The 22221-nt window shown below is 49.0% G+C and overlaps 1 protein-coding gene across 5 annotated transcripts in view; it reads left to right on the top strand.

The window, feature by feature from the left end:
• Positions 1 to 3308: 3308 nt before the first annotated feature.
• Lrrc8d (leucine rich repeat containing 8 VRAC subunit D) overlaps positions 3309 to 22221 on the top strand; it is a 104799-nt gene continuing 85886 nt past the window's right edge. Inside the window, exons 1-2 of one of the 5 annotated variants that reach the window (XM_087582808.1) lie at positions 3891 to 4021; positions 4397 to 4441. The gene's annotated coding sequence lies outside the window, so the exon portion shown is untranslated. Of the gene's footprint in view, positions 4022 to 4126; positions 4160 to 4396; positions 4442 to 22221 lie in introns of those variants that run through there. The other 4 variants (XM_087582809.1, XM_087582805.1, XM_087582807.1 and 1 more) reach the window with 4 other exon arrangements.

Genomic DNA, 22221 nt, shown 5'->3' with positions numbered 1-22221 from the left:
GAAGGGGATTTGCCGCCTACCTCAAGGCTAAGGGTTTATTTATATAAATGTAAAAAGTAAGATGGCTTAAATCCACTTAAGAAAGAGGAGCTACCTCAAACAAGGAGAGAAAGCCAGTAGTGGTGGCATTCAACTTCCATCCAACCACTAGAGGTGCATGGGGGGACCAGAAGGTAAGGCCACCCTTGGCTACATTGGAAGTTTGAGGTCTGCATGGGCTGGCTACCTGAGACCATCTCAGGTCCTGCTTTACCATTGGCTAAGGCTAAGCTCACAGTATTACTCTAGCATCTGTACTCACCCCGCTAGTGCTCTACACCTTAGCAGTGCTGTGAAGCAAGAAGAGTAGACATTTTGTTACACTTCTGCTATGTAGAAATATGTAAATTAGATAACCCCTATGTTCTAAGCGCCTGGCTAAGCCCTTCCATACCTTTCTCACTCTCATAAGTCTTTCAGCATTCCTGCCACACCCTACATTGTTTATATGTGAACATCCAGGTGTAAATCAGATTCGGCCCCTTCCCCAGGGGTTGTGTTTTACTTTACAAGTTACCCCAGCACATTTGGGACAAGTCTGTAAAGTTTGATTTCCACACATTTAAAAAAAAATATGTCTGTGGATCATTAGTAATGTCTATGGCCTGTCACACTAAGCTTTGTACTTAATGGTACCCTCACCTCTGAGGGGCCAGGTGCCTTCTCTGATTGGAAGGTCAGTGACCCACTCAGTATAACTGAGTCTTCAAGCATACTGCAGCACAGGTAAAAAGCAAACTACCTTTATAATTAAAACACCCAGGAAAGATGTACTTCACTACACTGTCTCTCTCTCCCTCTTCCTCTGAGACAATGTTTCATGTATCCTAGGCTTGCCTCAGGTTTGTTACATAGCCAAGAATGACCTTCTATGTCTGATTCTCCGTCTTTTTCTTCCACAGGAATGCTAGGAGGACAGGCATGCACCACCATACCTGGTGTACTGTGTATTTGGTGCTTGAGATCAAATCCCAAACTTACTGCACACTAGGTAAACTCTCTACCAGTTAAGCTGTGTCTCTGGATGCCACTGGTAAATATTTTTGACACATATAATTTTTGCATACATGTACTGAAAGCAAAAATTCCTAGGTGTGGAACTGTGTATTCGAAAATGGTCACATGACTTTAATCCCAGCACCTGGATGGCAGAGGCAGGAAGATCTCTGTGAGTTCCAGGACAGGCAGTGCTGTGTAGAGAAAACCTGTCTCAAACAAAACGAAAACGTCCACATTGAGGGTCTGGGGAGATGGCTTAGTAATTTTTTTTGAAGAGGACTGGTCTGATTCTCAGTGTCAGGCAGCTCCCTGCCACCTGTAACTCCAGGCAGATCCAACAACTCTGGCTTCCATGGGCTCTTGCTCTCACTTGTACAGAACCCCAGGCAGACACATAACTAAAAATAAATTAAAAAAATTTTTTTCATGTTTTGGCTGGGCCTGGTGACTCACTCTCCAGCAACTTCAGCAGGAGCTGGAGGTGAGATCAGGAGTTCCAGATACACTGTGAGTTCAAGGTCAGCCTAGCCCCTAGATCGAGGGGACCTGATCTCAAGAACAAAAAACATAATTTCCAAATTGTATTTCAGAAGAATTTGTCTCTGAAATGTCAAACTTAATCTCATATTCGGAGTGTGACAATGTGTTCTTTCTCTCTGCGGTGTGTGCACAGACTGGTTGCCTTAACATCAGTTCTTTGCTTTTTAAATTTGTATCAATGCTTTTTTTGGGGGGGGGGTGGGTGAGAGTGGTTTTTGAGACAGGACTGAAACTGGGTATGGAGCCCAGGATAATCTTGATCCTTATCCTTATCCACTGTAGTGCTGAGATTACAACAGGCCTGAGCTTTTAATTTATACCAATAATAAAAACATTAAACAAAAGCCAACTCTAGAATCAGCTAAAAAAAAAAAAAAGAGAGAGAGAGATAGAGAAGACAGAAAAGGCAAGTAGCCGTTCTGCAAAGGGAGAAACTTTTCTAAACTGACTGTAACAGCAGGGAATTGTCCATCCAGTCATCACATCACTAGCTGTCAGGAGCATAAAAACCTCTAACCTCCTAGATCAGCAAAACCAGGACTGTAATTAGATCACCTGCCACACATTGGCTGCCCACGCACTTCCTCCTTGGCAGGGTGTAGGGAATTGGAGAGGCTGCGCTCCGGGAGGGTCCCGGAAGGAAACAGAAGGCAGAGGCTCCATTTTAAACTGCCTGGGGCTGCTCAGCGGGAGGGCATGGGCCCCAAGGCTGGCCTCCTCCCAGTCTAGGAGTTCTATTCCCACCTTTTAGGGGCAACTGTCACCATCTGGGAGCACAGAAAAACATTCTCTTTATTGTTTCTCTGTAGGACCTAGGCCTTCCTAGATACCTTCGTGGCGCTGGCTCCTCAAGAGCGTTGGATGATAAATGAATCTTGAGGGCATCTTTTTGGGCATGACTTCTCATAGTTTCAAGAAACACGGGATTTCGGATGAAAGGAGATACTTAAGTATGGGGAGGAATCATTTGCTTTGATTGAACCAAAATAATTACCCTGCGGTGTCCTGGCCCTCATCTCTCTACGGAGGAAAAAGAAAAAAAAAAGACACTAATAAAACTTCACCTGTACAGGAACAAAAACCACAGGAAAGCTAATCAAGTTGGGAAACTTTTTAGAACAACTTCCCAAGTGCCTGTTTCGTACGCACGACGTTTTTGGTTTAAAGGCTTGAGACAGGGGAGGTCCTGGTTCAGCTGAAAACAAAACCTGCGAGATACGGCTCTGATAGCTGAGGTAGCGGTTCGCGCAGAGATTGAGTTAGTAGCACGTGCCCTAAATCCCAGGTAATTGCTTTCTCCCGGTTGGAAAGCACTGGGTGACTTTTAAATGCCAATCCGGCACCCGTTCTCCCAACCTCATCGGCTCCTAGTGGTCAGAATAGCCTCCTGAAACTGCAGCACGGACGAAGCTTCCCCGCCCAACCCGGTTGCTACAGGGGAACAGCCAGCCTGGCACCATGCCCTGCCCAGGTGCGCTTGGAGGAGATATGCCCTGCGCCTCCGGCGACGTTTGGCAGCCATTCTTCTCCGCCCGGTGCACCTGCTGAGCTTCAAGCAGTCAGTCCAGCATCCCGGCCACCTCCCCGCCACCCAGTCCCTCTGGCCAGCCGGACAGACCCCTAGGCAGGCGCGGCGGGGCGCGCGGGCACAGCGCAGGCAATCACATGGAGGCCCGGGCCCGCCCCATTGGCTGCGACCCGGCCAGTCGCGGCGCTCGCAGGCTGCGGTTGGTCCCAGAGCTGCGGCGCCTGCACGGGCCCGGAGTCCATGTTACGCTTTGTCTAATTCCCCTCGTTACAGAGTCATGTGCTGCTGCTCCCGTCGCCGCCGCTGCCGCCGCCCGGGGTGCCCCGGCTCCTCCGCCGCGCTTCGAGGTGGCAGCCGCGGGCGGGGCCGCGGACTCAGGGTCCAGGGCGCCGCGCGCCTCCGGGGCGCGTCCCGGTGCAGCCGCCGCCCGCCGCAGGTGATGCCGCCGCCTCCCGCCTCCGCCTAAGCTCCGGCACGCGCGGCCCGGGCTGCCCGCGAAGGTGGGTGCGCGTCGGTCCACCCTAGCGGGGAGGGCGCAGGTAAAGCGGCCCCGGGACGCGCAGGCGTCCGGCCTCTCCGCGCGCGGCGCCGCGGAGGAGCACGGTCTGCCCCCGGGGCCGCGATCGAGAACTCGGGAGGGCTTCGGAACCCCGGGGCGGGGAGTGCGATCAAGTCCCCCACCCTGTGCCGGGACATTGTTCCGCTTTGGGCCCTGCGCGGGCCGGGTGCCGGCTGCCGCGCTCCCGCCTCGGCCTCCGTGCGCGCGATCGCAGGGGCGGAGATTGCCTATCGCGGCGACTCCGAGTCTTCCCGGAGGTGGGTGTTTGGTGTCTGGCCTGGTTGGCCGGGAGCCGGCGAGAGGAGCCCTTGAACTTCTGCAGAAACGCTTCCCTATCCGCCTCCGACCCGCTCCCGGTGGGCCGCGCGGGGTGTTCGCGGGCTGGGGCGGGGAAGGGAGGGGATCCCTGCGCCCCGCCCTCCGCGCCCGGGGGGAGGGCACTGGGGCCGCAGGTGCACCCTGCGCGCCGCGGGCCATCTCCGGGTTGGGTACCGGTATAATCCGCTTCTAGCTTGTTTGGAAGCGTGGGCTCTTGGGAAAGGGACTTCTGCTGGATTCTGGTTTAGGGGCTTGAAAAAGAGAACTGGGGTGCCTTCCCAGAGAACTGTTGCCTCCAGTTACTAGAGGGTCGATGGGGGACTCTCTCTTTCTGTCGCCCTTTATGCGGGGTATCCCTAACAGATAAGGAAATGAGATTTTTTTGTTGTTGTTCTTTGATTTTTCTTTTTAAGCCATCCGCAGTGAAGGAGAACTGCTTCAGGTCGAGGGGAGGAGAGGTAGGTCCCCTCTGGAGAGGGTTGGGGTGTAAGGTCTCGAGGTTCCCTCGCAGCTGGGGTGTGTGTGTGGCAGAAAGTGGGGAGGTATGATTGCTGGAAAGAAACAGCAGGGTAAAGAAATGGGAGCAGAAGGGAGAAGGCAAGAGATAGGACACCCAAGTGTTGGGCGTCCTCGCCGAACTGGAGCCCCAACTTGAGACTTTGGGGTTCTTGTTTGTGTTTCCTCGTACGATTTCCTTCTCCTTGACTTTGAAAGTTTTCTTTTACCTTTTATTTTTTTGTATTGGGCAAGACAGTTGTGAAGACATGTTTTTTTGGAATTGATAGAGACGTGAAGCACTGATTTCCAGAAACTTTCCTCGGCCACTTAAATAATAAGATCCCACCCAGGCAGCGTTCGCAGAGCACCTGGTACACACGCTTACTGCTCAGTGCTGGAGTGTGGAAAGAGCCCCGGCAGAGCATGGAGTCTGGTCTCAGTCAGGGTCAGGGCTGCTTACTTAATAAACGACCGAGGAGAACATGATTCAGGCCTCCCTCCCCAAAGTTTCTGGGGCTTCGTATAGGGGGTCCTACAGACTTGGGGTGGGGGTAAATCACTCTGTGAGGTCTTCAAACACCACCTGTTATTACAGCTCATGAACACAGGGCATATATATTATGAGCTGGGTCAGGGGCAGAGCTGCCCTGACACCAACTGAAGTTAAAATCCAATGTCCAGACGTGAAAAAGAATCGAAGATTAAAATGAGGTAGAGAACCTGGGAGTGTTGACTGCCGCTAATTATTTAGGGAGCCCTCCGGAAAAAAGAGGAAGTAACTATGCCGGGGATTCCACAGTGGAGATTTCCCAGCTCTGCCCACAGGAACATACTACCTTAGATTCCTCTAGTTTTTATTGAAGGTGTGTAAACTTTGTTGATTGAAACCTAATAGATTAAGAGGTCTGTGTGAGCTGTCCTCAAGTGACCCATGGTCCCCTCCCCCCACTCCACACTCGGGGAGGGTGGAGTGCTTCTGATGCAACCAAGTATTGAGCCACGGCCACAGAGCGAGCTCTCTGCCTACAGCGTTGAAACACTTCGTCAACATGTGCGCCCCCCCCCCCCCCCGCGTATTTTTTTTTTTTTTAATCTTTTAACTTTTTCTTCACTTTATTTTAGAACAGTCTGCTGTGTTTGGCTTGTCCAGGTAGTTAAATTGTTTTGTGAGCTCTTTGTCTTGGAAACTGGACTTTCTCCCACAGTGTGGGCAAGTTGTAGATAAGTTGACTTAAGTCATAAGAAGGTTAAAGTTTGGACAGATCTTTGTATTTATGGGGGAGGGGGGTGTCTCACACTGTAGCCCAGAGTGGCCCGGAACTCTAGGCTGTCCTCTGTATGCCTCCCCTTGGACTGGGATTGCAGGCATGGCCTGCCTTACTCAGCCACACATGCTGTCGAAATGGTCATTGGAAGGGATTTCTCCCACCGCTGGAGATGGTGCGTCTGACCAGAGACACACCGGACAGCAGTGGCAGAGTGGATGGGGTTAGGGGGGGATTCCCTGTATGGCAAGGGTAGACAAACATGGAGTCCAACAGTTCAGGATGAAGACATGTGTCAGGACAGAGGCGGGGATCAGAGTAGACTTTTTTTTGTTTTAAAGATTTATTTACTCTGTGTATATGAATGCACTGTCGCTGTCTTCAGACACACCAGAAGAGGGCATTGGATCCCATTACAGATGGTAGTGAGCCACCATGTGGTTGCTGGGATTTGAACTCAGGACCTCTGGAAGAGCAGTCAGAGCTCTCAACCGCTGAGCCATCTCTCCAGCCCCCAGAGTAGACTTTTGACAGTAGTTAGGGTTGGGGTTGCCTCAAAGGAGGGGATCAATGGGTGCACACACTTGAGTGGAAACTTTGAGAAGTGAATAGGTTTGCCTAGCTGGAGCAGAAAACTCTAACCTATCAACTAGTTATGGAAAAAGTTAGCGTTAATTGTTTGCCTTACCCCAAGGTTCTCCGCAGGACCATTCTGCCTCGGTTGACAGTTGGTAATGTGTGGAGACAGGTGCCACTGTCTTCTGGTGGTTAGAAATGCCATTTAAACAGCCTTCGGGGGCCTGGAGATGGCTTAGCACAGAAGAGTGTTTAATTCCTGGAACCCACCCACGTTGGAATTTGAGACTGTCTCTTGTTCGTTACAGACCCTCCCCCCCCATAAGTAACTAATGTAAAACATCAGGGAGGCCTGCAGTGCACAGGAAAGCTCCTAGCCCAGGGAATACCTCATTGACCATGTCAGGAGGGCCAAACCCAGGGCTGGGGGAAAATTAGCAGGTTAAGCTCTTGCTCAGGCCCGAGGAAACAAGTTCAGTCCCCGACGCCCTGGAGAAAGCCAGGTGTGGCATATGTTTATAGCTTCAGGGTTGGGGAAGGGAGAGACAGGATTCCTGGGCTCATAGGCCAACCAAGCTGATGTGGTGACTTGAGTCCAGGTTCTACAAAAGACCCTGATCTCAAAGTCTAAGGTGGAGAGGGATGGAGTATGTGGCCTCTATACATGTTCCTGTGGGCATGTGCAGGCAGGCACAGGCAGTGCCCAAGTTGACATTGCTTGGTGTCAGCAGTGAGCAGGAGTGTTGTATGTCCTTCCCAGACGTGAGCGGAGGGCAGTGGTTCAGACAGGTGAAGGAAAACAACAGGAAGGCCAGAAGCCCATCTAGGAGAGCAGGTCTGTTTAGGCCCGCAATGACTAGGGTCTGGGCAAATCCTGATCAGGAGACAGTTTCCGAGAGCAATTAATCGATGAGCTTGCGTGCAGGATAACGTCGCCAAACTGCTGTTTTAGAGAGTCTCAATCCTTCAGCAAATCCTTGCCATTGGTAAGTAGCTAGTTGGAAGAGGGAGCTCCCCCATCTGAAGAGGATCATTGTCTTTGGACTGTTTGGTTATTATTTATTGGGTCTAAAGAGGGCTGCGTCCCATGGTTTCATAGGAGTTTCTGGAGTTGTTCCAGTTCACAGGATGAGGTCGCCTTTCCCCTTTTCACCATGGGAAGTAGCCTTCAGTTCTAGTCAGTCTTTTCAGGGGATGCTAATCCTCCCCGTCTTTTCAGCTTGGCTCCTGAAGAGCCTGGAATTCAGTATGGTGGTTGAAATTGGCGAGGCCATCCAGGAACAGTAAAAAAATCTGCTCTGGAGACCTAGTGAACATAAACTTCCATGTTTGCTTAAACTCCCAGCTGCCTTTCCGATGAGCGGTACCTGCTGTGGACTCAGGTTATAGGTGATCAACTGCAGGGGCTGCTGCGGGAACTGCACTGCTGTGGACTCAGGTTATAGGTGATCAACTGCAGGGGCTGCTGCGGGAACTGCCTATACGTTGCTGTGCATGGAATAGCATTTTTCTTTACTTCTTGGGAGCTTGATTTTAAACTTTGTTAACCGCGTGGGCCTTTTTGAATTTTGGTTCCACCTTGTATCCTGACAGGGCAAAGAGTAGGCAGCGGTGGTAATCCCAGAACACTAACTGCCCCTCATCTGGTTGTGATGAGACTCACGGATTTGGAGTGCTCTCAGACTTTGAGAGCTGAGTGTGCTAGGGATGAGGGAGCTCTAGAGGTTGGCTAACCCTTTGGTGAGGGGCGTATGGGAGTCTTGTCCACACAGCTTTGGGCTCTCTCAGCGTTTGCACCTGCGCTGCCACTTGCCTGCTGTCGAACTGTCACAGGCCTCCGAGAGGCTGGCTTCCCCCTCTGGGGTTCTTGTCGTTCTGTGTGGACATCTGGAGGAGAGTTGCTGATGTTTTCTCCAGGTTGGGAGCCTGCCAGCTTGCCAGATCAGAGTCGCCTTCGAGCTTGTGAGGTGGTAGACAGTGTGAGGTAGCTTGGTTCCCACTCGGGCTCTGTGCTGTTTTCTCTTTGCCCAGAACACTGCCGACAGCTTTACGCCGTGGAAGAAGAGACAACTGGGGCTTAGAATCAAACAGCTGTCCCAGCGCCGAGCTCTCGGGTGCATTGTGATTTTGTGTGTGATGTGGATTTCATGACTTCACTGAGAGTCTTAGGAATTACTCCCAGACAGGCTTTAAAGGGAACGGGTCAGAAATCTTGGGAACTTAGTGCCAGGGCCTTCAGATATTCTGGATCTACCCAGCGATATTGATTGATGATTGATTGATTGAGACATATTTGTATATTCCAAACTGGTCTGTCTCAAATTCCCAGGATGAGCTCGAACTCCTGATCTCCTGGTTTCCACTTTTCCTAGTGCATTGCAGGCGTGTACCACCATGCTTGATGTGTGCAGTGCTACAGAGTTAACCCGGGGGCTTTGTCCTTGCTGTGGTCACATCTATCCAACTAGTAAAACTAGTTGTGTCTCGCTTCTGTTCTGGTCCACAGGGGAAACCTGTGTGCACCTTCTGGGGTTCAGGGATGTTTCTATAAGGAGGGGTGTTTGGTGAACATGTGATAAATGATATTGAAATGATATTTGATGTTGTCCTGCATTGCTGGGGCCGTAGCGCAGTGTAACTCAATGCTTGTTTAGCTTGTTCAAGACCCTAGATTCAGTTCTCTGGACAACCAGAGAAGGAGGGAAGGAAGGAAGGGGGGAAAGAAGGAAGGAAGGAATAAAACCAGAATGGATCAACCTTTTAAGTATTACGGACAAGGATGGCCCTGCGTGGGAAGGTGGTTTGGTTAAGCTTGCATTCACAGTTTCAGGCCTCAGAATCTTTCTTAAAGAAGACAAAGGGGGTTGGGGATTTAGCTCAGTGGTAGAGCGCTTGCCTAGGAAGCGCAAGGCCCTGGGTTCGGTCCCCAGCTCCGGAAAAAAAAGAACCAAAAAAAAAAAAAAAAAAAAAAAGACAAAGGCTCAAAGGAAAGATTTCTCCTCTGCATGGAGGTGTGTAAACAGTTGAAGTCCCTCAGGTCTTATTTATATAATTGAACCAAAAGAAGGCGTGCACAGTGGGACTTGTAGCTTCGCAGGTGGCACAGAGCTTTTCTGGATTATGAAATCTAAGCAGAAGGGATCTGTTCTGGGGAAACCACACAGGCCAGTGTTAGTCGCAGGAAGGCTTGCAGGTGAGCTACCTGGCTGCAGATGGGTGAAGCTTTCGTGGGGCTGTCATGGGACAGGGTCTTGCTTGTTTGGTTTTTCGGGGGTGGGGGGGCAGGGGGCATGGAGAAGCTATGGAGAGAACCACATAGCACTGTCCTACTATGTCAGGCAAGAGGACAAGGGATGCCGCTTTCAGAAAAGAGACTTGGGGTAGACACAATAGTCTTTTTTTTTTTTTTTTTGTTTCCTTTTTTGGTTGAGATCAGTGTATATGCATTTATCTGCTTATCAGTACTCAGGATTTGCCTCTGATCTTTACGTTGCTCTCTGGGAACTAGGTTGAATTGTACAGCAGATGTAACATCTAAAGCAGAGTTTGTTTTTTTTTAAGATTTATTTATTTTATGTATATGTGTACACTAATGTCAGACACACCAGAAGAGGGCGTCGGATCCCATTACAGATGGTTGTGAGCCACCATGTGGTTGCTGGGAATTGAACTCAGGACCTCTGGAAGAGCCAGTCAATGCCCTTATCCTGTGAGCCATCTCTCCAGCCCAATCGTCTTTTTTTATTATTTTGTCCTTTTTTTTCCCCCCAGAGCTGAGGACTGAACCCAGGGCCTTGCGCTTGCTAAGCAAGCACTCTAAGACCTCTGAGCTAAATCCCCAACCCCAATAGTCTTTCTTAAAAAAAAAAATAATTTTAAAGTATAAGCTGGCCTCAAATTATGGTCATCCTCCTGCCTCCACCTTCCACATGCTAGAGTTGCTGGTGTGCACCGCTAAGGCCATCCTAGAAATCAGTTTGAATTTCATTTCCATGATGCTTTTTTCCTGGTCATGGTCACTCTGCCTCAGGAAACACAAAGATGTGATTCCCAGAAAGACCCAAGAGTTCTTGTTGGAGCGGAAGCCCCTTGGGCATAGGCTTCTTCCACAGCTGTTTTTCTGACAGAAATTTCTGTCTGGAAAGGTTTGCTTGAGGGGTGTTGTCAAAGCCCAGGTAACTGCTGCTGTAAGGATTCAGGAAGAAGCAATCCTGTAATTCCGATGGAGACAGGGCCCACTGGCATTTTTTTTCTTGTGCCATACAGGTGAGAGCCTCTCAAATAGCGTTTGTCGTCTAAAAGAATGAAGGGAGAAGGGTTTGCTTTCAAATGTCTTAAGTGAGATGCAAATGAGTTCAGATCAAATGTTAAAAAATGAGGTTTTAGTTCCCTTTGACCTGGGACGCTGCAGAGGCAGCTTAGAAAATACTGTTATTTTAAATGTATACCAGGATCTGGAGAGATCTCTCGGTTGGTAAAGCACTGACCATACACATGAGGACCTGAGTCTGATCCCTGAGGCAGCTGTGGTAGTGTGCGCTTGTAACCCGATATCTGGGGAGATACAGGTAGATTCCTAGGGCTCCCTGGTCAGCAGACCCTAGCCTCATTGGCCTGCCCCAGGTCCCAGCACAAGAAACAAGACCCCAACAACAAAACCAAGGTGGTGCTGGTGAGATGGCTTAGTGGAGTAGGTAAAGGAACTCGATGTGCATGCCTGGTGGCCAGCATTGGGTCCCCAGAACCTACACTGTGAAAAAAGAAAACCAACTACACAAAGCTATTCTCCGATTCCTACTTCCGTGTACCCGCCCCCCCCTGCCCCCCATACTTCATACACACATTGGTGTGTCTGCACCAATAAAAGGTGCTCAGGGAATGACACGTATGTTGACTTGTAGCCTGCACACGCATGTGCACACATGAATACATAGGACACACACGTGCATACATGCCAAAGACCTGTCCATATCTTTCACCGTGTCTGGTGAGTCAGAGTTTCTGGAGCCACCAGAGTTGCTTATTTTTGGTTTTGGTGTTGTTTTATGGGGGTTATTCAGATGAAAGCCTTCCTCGCCTCCTAGTAGCTCTGATGTGCAGCCAAGGCTAAAAGCCAGGCACCGATTGGCTGAAAACACTAGGGTGTGGCCGGTGAGCTGTATAGGTTACTAGGAACTTGGAGGCAGCCTTAGATCCCTTGCACAGTAAGGACCAGGGCAGCGTATGTTCCTAGTGCGGCTCTTGGTGCTGCTATGACATAGGCGCCCTGGACAGGATGGCACTTGCAGTCCCTTCTTGAGAAGTTGTCTCCATAGTGAGACTGCAGTTTGCCCGACCTGTGGGAACCCGAGGGAACTCGAGAATAGACAGAATGCAGCAAGCGTTTCGTTTTAATTTTCCTGCTAAGTGTGTTCCGTTCCAAGAGGGCTTTGCTTTTAGGTGATGGTTCTATTTCTCAGGTTGTTTCTCCTGCCCTGTCGGATTGCTATTCTTACTTCTTTTGTGAAAGGATGATAAAGGGGTTTGTTTATTTATGTTCCATAGCTGCCTCCCCTTTATCCGTGTGTCTGTCCATCATTCCATCCATCTACCCATCTGTCGTATTTTGAGTGTGTCATGTAGCCTGTCCTGACCCCCAAGTCAGCACGTAGCCAGGGGTGGCCTTGAACCTGAAATCGCCACATTTTTCCTTCCTTTCTTTTTTTAAAAACATTTTTTTTCTTTTTCTTTTTTTCGGAGCTGGGGACCGAACCCAGGGCCTTGCACTTACTAGGCAAGCACTCTACCACTGAGCTAAATCCCCAACCCTTTTAAAAACATTTTATTGATGAGACCCCACCAGCTGCACAAAGTGCTCCTGGCGTCAAACACCTTCCTCCTGGCAGTGTCATCTTTCTTGAGTGGTCTCATGGATGCTTTCTTCTCCTCCGTGGTCTGGAAATGACTGTGACCAACCTTGGAGGTCAGTGAGCTTCAGGTCAGTCTTCTCCAGAGCCCCCAGATGTTTGGTCTGAACCAGCAAGGACTTACAGAGAGTAAGCCCTCACTTCTTGGTTCCCACCACACAGCCTTTGAGTATGGTGAACTCATTGGTCACCCCACCATAATGGACAAAGCCCACCCTAGGGAATCAGAGAGAGCTGTTGGTCAGCAAGGCCAGTTAATCGTATCACAGAGACAACCGCATTTTTGTTTTCTAACTATTGGGATTACAACACTTTAATTCAGTGCTGGAGATCAAACTCGGGAAGCCCTCGACCAACCGAGACTCATCGCTGCCTCGATTTCTTTTGGCCAGGGTCTTACTGTGGACATTAGTATAGGTTGGCCTCAACCCAAGACTCCCCCTGCCTCAACCTCTCCACCATACCCAAACCTTGGTCAGACTTTAAATTCGCAGTGTCAGGATGGTCTTCTGCAATTTTACTAGCGTAGGAAACCAGAGGTCTGTGAATTAGTTTCCAAGATGTCCGTAGCCTTCCCTGACAGCTGCCATCCTCAGAAATGTGCTGACAGTTTTCATTAAATCTTTTGGGAAAGACTCCCCCTGAGTGATTGCCGGCGACGGTGTCTCAGTCGCTGTTCTTGTTGCTGTGAAGAGACACCATGACCCAGGCAGTTCATGAAAGGAAGCATTTAGTTGGGGTCTTGCTTGTTTCAGAGTCTTAAGTTCAGTGTCCTCATAGTGTAGTGGGAAGCGTGGGCGGTTGCAGGCAGACATGGTGTTGGAGAAGTAGTTGAGAGTTACATCCTGATCTGAGGAGGGGCGGGGGAAGAGGAGGAAAAGGAAGAGAAAGTAGACCTGCCATTGGACTCCCAACCAGCCTGCACCCTCTCCCCTGGTGACTAATCATTCAAAGAATGGCCTATGGGGGCCATTTTTACTCTTTAGACCACCACAGTTTAGAAGGATGCCACTCCCCACAACACAGAAACTCACTGCTTTACCTGAATGTCCTCGGGCAGGAATGCTGCAGTGAGTTCCTGCAGGGTCAAGGGAAGAAAGTATAGGGTCACCCTTCTCTTCAGAGGCTGTTGGCTGCTGCAAACCCTTTCCCCTCACTGGAGGGACCGCATAAAGTGACCAGGTGGAGTGCGTGCAAGCTGTCAACAGCTGTGGGATGTAGCTCAGTGGTGGAGCTCTTGGCCGGCACACGCATACATGAGGCCCTCAATTCAGTCCCAATGGCAACAAAGTAATTCTGTCAGCACTCTCCTCACTGACTCTCTACAGCAGAATTTTAAGAGTTGGTAGACAGTTAAAGCTCTCAGGGAAACTATCCTCACAGCGCTTTCCATGAGAGTCTCCGGAAGGCTTAGAACCCAGCTTAGAGCCGGTGACAGGGCTCAGCAGGTAAAGGACCTGCTGTCAGCTTGACTGACTTACATGGTGGAAGGAGAGAATGGACTCCATAGGTATTCTCTGACTTCCATGTGTGCTGTGACACATACATGCCCGGTCAATCAGTGTATTAGAAATCAGTTTATCATTAGATGTAAGTTTCCTCATTTAGTAGACCAGGAAGTAATTGGACAATGTACTGAATGCCTGAAGGTTTGCTTGTTGTAATGGGAACTGAACCCAGGGCCTTGTGCGTGCCAGGCAAGAACTTGACCAAGATTTATTTCTAGTCTCCAAAGTTCTTAATAATAACAACCGCTTTTTTTTTTTTTTTTTTTTTTGGCTTCAATTAATCATCTGAATAGGTACTGTGAAATGTGTGCGTGCTCTTGTTTAATTCTTCGACCAATCTTAAGTTAGCAGCAGGCTCACTCCCTCTTGATGGGTGAGGTAGTGAGGATGGGGAGGGCATTTGGTTTTCATGTGTGGGTTTCTTGCCACCCCCATGCTGGGGGCAGGGATTGAAAACAAACTCAGGTATTTCACGGCCTGTTCTCTTGTGCCCTGTAAACTTCGTTCTCATTTCTCTTCTGTGATCACCTCATAAACCCCATGATATTTCTGTGAAAGGGAGACTCTTGAGTTGGGGTGGGGTCGTGTGGGCTGTGGGTATAGTTCTTGCTTTTCCTTTGAGCAATGTGGCTCTGCTGGGTCATGTGTCACCCTTGTCATCCCAGGTCACTTTTATAGGGTGAGTGTTTATACTAGAACTCAGAGGGTAATTGTGTGTGTGTGGGGTTCTGTATATGTGTGTGTTTGCATACATGTGTGTGCTTGTGTGGTGTGTGTGGCCTGTGTGTATGGTATGTTTGTGCATGTGTGGTGTGTGTGTGTGTGTGTGTGTATGTGTATGTGTGTGTGTGGTCTGTGTATGCATGTGTATTTGCATGTGTGTACGAACTTCTGTTTGTAGTATGCTCAAGCATGTGTGCATACATTCATACGTGTGTGTGTGTATATGTGTGTGTGTGGTGTTATGTGGTGGGGGGTGTGTGTGTGGTGTTATGTGGTGGTGGTGGTGGTGCGTGTGTGTGTGTGGGGTTATGTGGGGTTATGTGGTGGGGTGTGTGTGTGGTGTTATGTGGTGGTGGTGGTGTGTGTGTGTGTGTGTATGCGCATGTGTGTGGTGTGGTGTATTCGTGGAGTATGTAGAGGTCACTCTCTGTTTTCTTCCTCACCTGCCACCTTATGCTTTGAGATAAGAGTCTACAGATTGGCCAGGCTGGCCGGCCCTTGAACTCCAGGGATCAGCCTGTCTCTGCTCCTCCTATGTTGGCAGAACAGATGGGCACGGTCACACCTGGCTTTTATGTGAGCTGGGGATCCAGAATCGTCCTCACACTCGCTCAGCAGGCTCTTTCCCAACCAGCTTTTTCCCAGTTAGAGCCCCCAGACGCAGCTTCACGTCACTTAGTTGTCTTGGTGTCTCTTTAGCCCCTTTCTCTTTAGTCACGGTAGAAGGCCGCACTAGGACATGAGAATGCTCCTCCTAATCAGGCTTAACCCCACAATACCACTGTAAGAGCTGTATTGCAAAGCAGTGCCCCTGTTTGCCAAGAGGGCAGGTCCTCGGTGAATATAAATGTAACAAACAAGTGTACTAAGACATGATTTACCACATGCTCAAAATAAGAAAAAAAAAGAATAAATATATATTCATACGTCTTAGGGTCTGTTTCATTTGTACAGTTTATACTTTAGTCATTTGGGTGTTGTTGTGTTGTGGTTGTAAGCCTTGTCTTATTTACTTTGTGTGGGCCTGTGTGCCTCGTGGAGCATGTGTGGGGGGCCAGAAAACACCTTATGGGATCAGTTTTCTATTTCCACTTTGATGTGGTTTCAGGAATCCAGCTCAGACCGGCAGGCTTGCACGCAGGCCTTTTACCCACGAGCCATTTCCTGCCTCCCAGATCTGTGTTGTTGTTTGTGTTCTTTTTCTTCCTTTAAAAAGTATTTATTTATCTTGAGTCTGGCCTTGAACCCTGGTCCTCCTATGTCTGCCTCTCAATTGCTGAGCTTGTAGACCGGTGTCAGCATGCCCGGGTTAATTACACATTCACTGTGTTCAAGTATGGTTCCAGTGGATTGAATTTCTACAGCTAAGTTTCCTACCTCAGCAGTTGTTTTTCAGACTAACATTTAGCCTGTGACGAGGTGGTTGGCTGTGTGTCTTACAGAAGTACGTCCCATCCCTGTTTCATACATTCTTGTTTTTCTTTTCTTTTTCTTAAGATTTATTTATTTTATGTATATGAGATACGGGTACACTGTAGCTGTCTTCAGACACCAGAAGAGGGAATTGGATCCCATCACAGATGGTTGCGAGCCACCATGTGGTTGCTGGGAATTGAACTCAGGACCTCTGGAAGAGCAGTCAGTGCTCTTAACCTCTGAGCCATCTCTTTAGCTCCTTGTTTTGTTTTTTGAGAGGTTTCTCTGTGTAGACCAGGCTGTTCTGAACTCGCAGAGATCTGCCTGCCTCTGCTTCTTGAGTGCTGGGATTAAAGGTGTGCACCTCATGGCCCCATTTGTTGTTACCTTTTAAAACTCGTGGGCTGTCTCTCTGTCACTGTCTCTGTCTCTGTCACTGTCTCTCTGTCTCTGTTCCTCCCTCCCTCCCTTGTTCTTTCCCTCCCTCCCCCCCCCCCTCTGTCCTGGAGCATATGGAGGTCAGAGGGACAGCATTTTGGAGTCAGTTCTTGCCTTCACTGTGGTCTCCTGAGATCAGAGTCAGGTTGACCGCTTATGCTGCCGGCTCACAGAGCTCCTCCTCTCTCCCTTTTAGTTTAATTCCTTAAACATGTTTTTCGTGTTACAAAACATTTTTTCTTTTGCTTAGTTCTGAATTGTTTTCCACATGATTTATTTACTTATTTATTTATTTTGGTATCTTGTAGATTCTGTGCTAAGTAGGAGCCTCCTGGTTACTTTTTTTTTTTTTTTAATTTTTTTTTCTTCTTTTTTTTTTTTTTCCGGGGCTGGGGACCGAACCCAGGGCCTTGCGTTTGCTAGGCAAGCGCTCTACCACTGGGCTAAATCCCCAACCCCTCTGGTTACTTTTTTTGTTTTGTAATTTTTTTTTTTTTTTGCATGAAAAAGAGAGACTCTGGTTTGTCTGTGAGGTTGGAGCAAGAGGTGTTTGGAGCAGGTGGATACCAGGGAGTCCCGTAAGGCAGCATCTCCTGAGATGCTGTGTGGCAGTTAGAGCTCGGTCTCTGGGACAGCAATCTGGAGGGAGGTGGAGAGGGCTGAGCAGATACGGAAGAGGCCTCTCTCTGAAGGGGGTCTATTTACAGCTGTTCGCCCTGTCAGAATGTGGGCCAAATTTCTGATTTTTTTTTTTTAAACTGGAAGCCAAAATCCGGATTCTTTTGTAAAATCTGATTTTTAAAAGGTTAGCTAATTCAACATTTCAAATAAGAACTTCCTGCAGACTAAACAAAAATAATATTGTGGGCTGGAGAGAGCCTAGGCGTTTAAGCCCTCAGTAGCAGATGGCCTGCCCTTTGTGGCGAGATAAATTGGAAAGGCAGGATTGGAATAGGAGCACAGTGCATTCTTCTTTACTTCTCTAAGGCAGGGTGTCACTTTGTAGGCCTGTCTAGCCTGGACCTCCCTGTGTAGTTCAGGATGGCCTTGAAGCAGATTAGAGCTCTTGCCTACAGAGGGCTGTGATCATAGGGTCCGCAACATGTATGGCTCACTTAACAAAATGTCCAATCAGAACTTGATACCATCCTTCTGTTTCTCTCTCTCTCTCTCTCTCTCTCTCTCTCTCTCTCTCTCTCTCTCTCTCTCTCTCACACACACACACACACACACACACACACAGAGTAGAACAAAACTTGGAATATGATATTTTCTGTCTTTACATTTGGGTATGTGTTCTTTTCCTGGCCTGTGAGTGTGGCAGGCCCGGGGGAACAGTCTGGCTCTTCTGCTCCCTCGGTGCAAGACAGGTCCTCGGATCTGTACCTCACCAGCGTGGTTCACCTCTCGTGGACATTTTATCTGCTTGGGGCATCCTAAGGTGGTGGTCGGATTATACCTAGCTGTGCACACATCCTCTGGGGCAGAAGAGAGGGGAAGTATTTCGGGAGATCTCTGTAGTGGCCAAGTTCAGAATCCTACTGTGAGGATGGATCTCTCAGCACATTTTCGACTTTTAAATCTCAGTCACTCCCAGCGGCTAATGGATTGTGTTGGAACTTTTTTTTCTCCGGGAAGAGAAACTTTGTGTCCATCTGCAGGTTGTATTCCTAAACCTTCCCGGTGATACCATAGTGCCAGTTGAACCAATCCCTCCCGAGCAGAGTAACTTTAAATTCCTTTTCTTTTTGAGACAGTCTCATGTAACTGCATCTGGCCCCCGAGTCGCAGAGGAGCCGAGGCTAATGTTGAGGGGTTTGTTTTGTTTTTTAACTATGTAAAAGGTTTATAATGTTATGTGTACAAGTGTTTTGCTTGCACGTATGTCTGCATACCACATGCATGCCCGGTGTCCTCAGAGGTCAGAAGTGGTCAAGAGGGCATTGGGTCCCTCGGAACTGGAACAGCAGAGGGTTGAGGGCTGCCAAGTGTTAGGACTTGAACCTGGGTCCACCAGAAAAGCCATCTTCTCAGCCCTAACCTTAAACGTTGATACTTAGGGTCTTTATACCTCACTTCTCAAGTGCTGTAGTTTCAGGTCTGTGCTGCTAACACACCCTGTTTCTGTGACTCGGGAATATGGGGGCAGGGGTGAATCTTGGGACTTTGTGCGTGCTAGGCAGGTGTTTTAAGCAATCAAGCTTTAAATTTCCAGTGTTTTGGTGGTTTTAGAATGGCTGCGTTTAAAAGCCTCTCAGCAAACACTTAACAGCAGTAAGGATTTGGGGAGGATATTTTCCCCCTCTCATTATGAAGCAGGGTTGTGGTATCAGGAGAATGGGTTTGTTCTTCGCTTGCAGGAAGTGTCTTTGCAGTGGCTTGGGACGTTGTGGACTAAAAAGCTGTACAAGATGTCTTTGTTGTTAGTTTTTTGGAGGTTTTCTCTGTGTACCAGCCCTGGCTGGCCTTGAACTCACAGAGATCAGCCTGGCTTTGCCTCCCAAGTAATGTTGGGATCAAAGTCAGGCAGCCTGGCTCCCCCTAACCCCCTTGAGATGCCTTTGTTAAGCTCCTTATAAAGTGAAATATGAAGAGAGAAGGCACCCCGGAAGCACCCAGGGGAAATGTCTGTGCAGCTCTCCTGGTGGCCGAAATGGTAGTGAACACTTTATACATATGTTAGCTCATTTATTCTGCACAGCAGCCGTGTTTTGTAGGGGAGTAAACCAAGGTCAGTCTTCTGTCAGCTGCTCCACCCAGTCACCAAGGACAGCCAAGTGATTCAAGGTCATGTAGTTTGGATTATAATTAAGTGGAGGAAGATTGGTGGTTTGAACCCCCAGTGTCTGCCTCCCAAGTACTGGGATTCCAGGTGTAGGATCCTAGTCTAAGCTTTGCCTGCAGATCTGTCCTAGAAATTTCTTTAACTTTATCATATTGCTTCAGTCTTGAAATCAACATCACAGTTTGACTGAAAACAAAGAAAATCCTATGCCTCTGGTCTAATGTGTCCCTTAACCAGCACAAGCAAATAGAAACAAAGTAGAACAGAGAGCCCAGTTCCAGCCTTCCTGGAGCCATGTCCCAGACAGTGGAATGACCAGTATAAGGCTGTACCGAGAGCCTGTTGCTGTGACAACCCTCATCCCTGGCACCAAATTATTTTCAGGAATACAAAACCCGCGTTGTTTCACCTGTCCTTCCCAGGAGTGCGTTTGGTGAACTTCCAAAGGGGTATTTTAAAATCACCTCTTACAATCAGTGTGAGCTGTGGGAAAGACCTGAGCTTGGGGGCTTAAAGAATGGGAATTCTGAGCTGCCCTTCTCTTCTACAGCCTGCTGTGACCTTGGCTTTCTCAAAACTTGAGGTTCCTCCCCTGCGGGTGGGGGAGGGGCCGACTCAGCAGTGCTACTTGCTCCGGGAGGGTTAGGAGCTTCTCCCTGCAACAATGTTCACTAACAACAACAAAAGCCACATGTGGTGGATAATGAGCTGCCCATCACAATCTTTGTGAGCCTTGGAGTTCGATTTCCCTAGTGAGTGGGGAGGTAGGTGGGTGGCTGGGTGGCTGGGTAAGGCCTGTGCTGGCCTGAACTCGTTTCTTTCAATCCCTTCTTACCTGTATTAGTGTGGAGACCAGAGTGTGGGCGTTGACTCCATTTCTGGCCCCAACTCTTTTTTTCTTGGTTTCTCTCCCCTCCTTCTTTGGGCTGGCTTCCAGTTTCCCTACAAAGTGCTATTTGTTTTAAGGGTGAAGCAGGCGATTCTCTGGGCAGAAACACTGGCTGCAGGCAGTTACTGTAATCATGGTGGAAAGCCAGGCTGGAGTGGGAGGGAGACTGAGGGGCTTGTTCCTAAAACTTGGTACATTGATTTTTTTTTTTTTTTTGAAGGAAAGCAAGGAATGGCTTCTCAATAGAAATATTATAAAATGCCCTTCACAGCAGAACAAAACTGAGTAAGGAGAAAGGGCTTTCAGAAGTCCCTGTTTATGACTGTAAAAGCCCCCTCCTCTTCCTCTTTCTCCTCCTCTCCCTCCTCCTCTTCCTCCTTCCCTTCCTTTTTATTTTGAGAAAAGATAATAACCCTTTTGAGTATCACTCCGTCCGACATGCACTGCAGCAGGAAAGGAAGTGCGTGGAGATCCTATCACTGACCATGCGACAGTCACTGCTCTGATGTATCTGCCCAGACTCCCAGCTTTCTCCCCTCAGTTGTGAAGGTCATTGCCATTACTGTCCCATAGCAGAGATTCTAAAAACCGAGGTTCAGTGAGTCGAGGTTAACACGTCAGCATTACCGCGCTTGATGGTTACTCAAGCTGGCCAAAGATGACGCTCTCAACTCAAGCCGGTCTCACTCACCGCGTGAAGTTCTGTGCATTCGCCATGCTTCGAGGGGGTGGCCAGCTCTCAAGAGCCGCTGTGGAGAAAGATTTGGCACATGCCAGTCTGCAGTCTGTGCCACGTTCTCGCATGAGCTGCACGCTGGGGCAGTTTCTCCAAGGAGGGAGACTGACTTTGCTTGCAAAGTCCGGAGGTGACTTGAAGCAGGAGATGACCTGTAAGGGAGATGGTGACAGACAAGAGACCTGGTAAGAGAGGGAGGGACTTTGGAACAGCCTATAACCTGGTTCTGTGGCAGACTGGAGGTGGGGAGGTGGGGGGAGGGGGTCGGTTAGAAGAGGTGTGGGGCAGGTATGGAGGGTTAATGTCCTGCTATGTATGGAGCATGGACTTTTGAACAAAAGGGTTCTTTGAGTTGTAAAAAAATTAATTGCATTACTTATCGGAGACCGTGGGTGCATGCATGGGACATGCCAGTCACTGTCATTGCATGCTCAGAAGATAACATTTGGGAAGCAGCCCTGTCCTTCTGCCGGTTCTGGGGGCCAGACTTGGTTCCTCAGGTTGGTGTGGGAAGCGTTTCACCAGTTGGGTTGAGTCACCTAACCAGTTCTTTTCATTTTCTGAGGCAGAGTCTTATGTAGCTCAGGCTAGCCTTGAAGTCCTGACTTTTCTACATCTGCCCCCTTGTGTGCTGGGACTACAGGCCTGAACCATGCCCTCCCCAGAAGGTTCTTGAAAGGGAGCTAATTTACTCTGGTATATGAACATCCGCCTTCATTGTTTACAGCAGGAGAGAGAGGGGAGTAGTATTTCTGCAGCACAGCCAGAGCAGCTAGGGGGGCCGTTCCTTAGGGGGCCTGGGAATTATCTAAATGTACAGCTTCCACAAACTCCCCTGCTGTCACTCTGAGGCTGCAGATCTGGGGTAAGGCCTGGGGAACTGTTTAAGGGGCCTGTGTGTGACTGTACACTCTGGCGAGGGCTTTAGGACATTTAGGAGAAGAGTCTGGGTTGCAGCCAATTTGTAGTTTGTATGGAAGATTTTTTTTTTTTAAACCATAAAGAGACCAGTCACCAGACCTTGCGTGCACGCACTCACACAGTCCTTCGTGTGAGTGTATGTACACCAGGATGAGGCCAGTGGTGTGTTGGTGTGGTATTTCTCTCCACTGATCTCCACCTCTCTTTCGAGATAGGGATTCTACGTGGACTTGTTGCTCACACATACTCAACTGTTTGTGCCATTGAATTCTGGGGATCTGGTGGCTGTCGTGTCGGCCACCTCCTGCTCCCTGCCTCCGGATTGCAGATGTGTGACTGTCTGACTTGGGTGTGTGTGTGTGTCTCTGTGCATGTGTGAGCATTCCTGTGTGTGTGTGCGCCCGCGTGCATGTGTGTGTCTGTGTGTGTGTGTGGTGTGTGTGTGTGTGCTGGGGAACTGAACTGTAGTTCTCATACCTTGAACCACCTCCAGCCCCACAGTGTTCCTATTCCCTGTAAATAAATAGTAACTTCAGAGCTTAGTCATGGGACAGATGTGTCCATGTCACCTCTCCAC

The sequence above is a fragment of the Rattus norvegicus genome, chromosome 14 (assembly GCF_021556685.1).
Source record: "Rattus norvegicus strain SHRSP/BbbUtx chromosome 14, alternate assembly SHRSP_T2T, whole genome shotgun sequence".
NCBI classification, from domain to species: Eukaryota; Metazoa; Chordata; class Mammalia; order Rodentia; family Muridae; genus Rattus; species Rattus norvegicus.
This window is presented reverse-complemented; position numbering and strand designations above follow the sequence as displayed.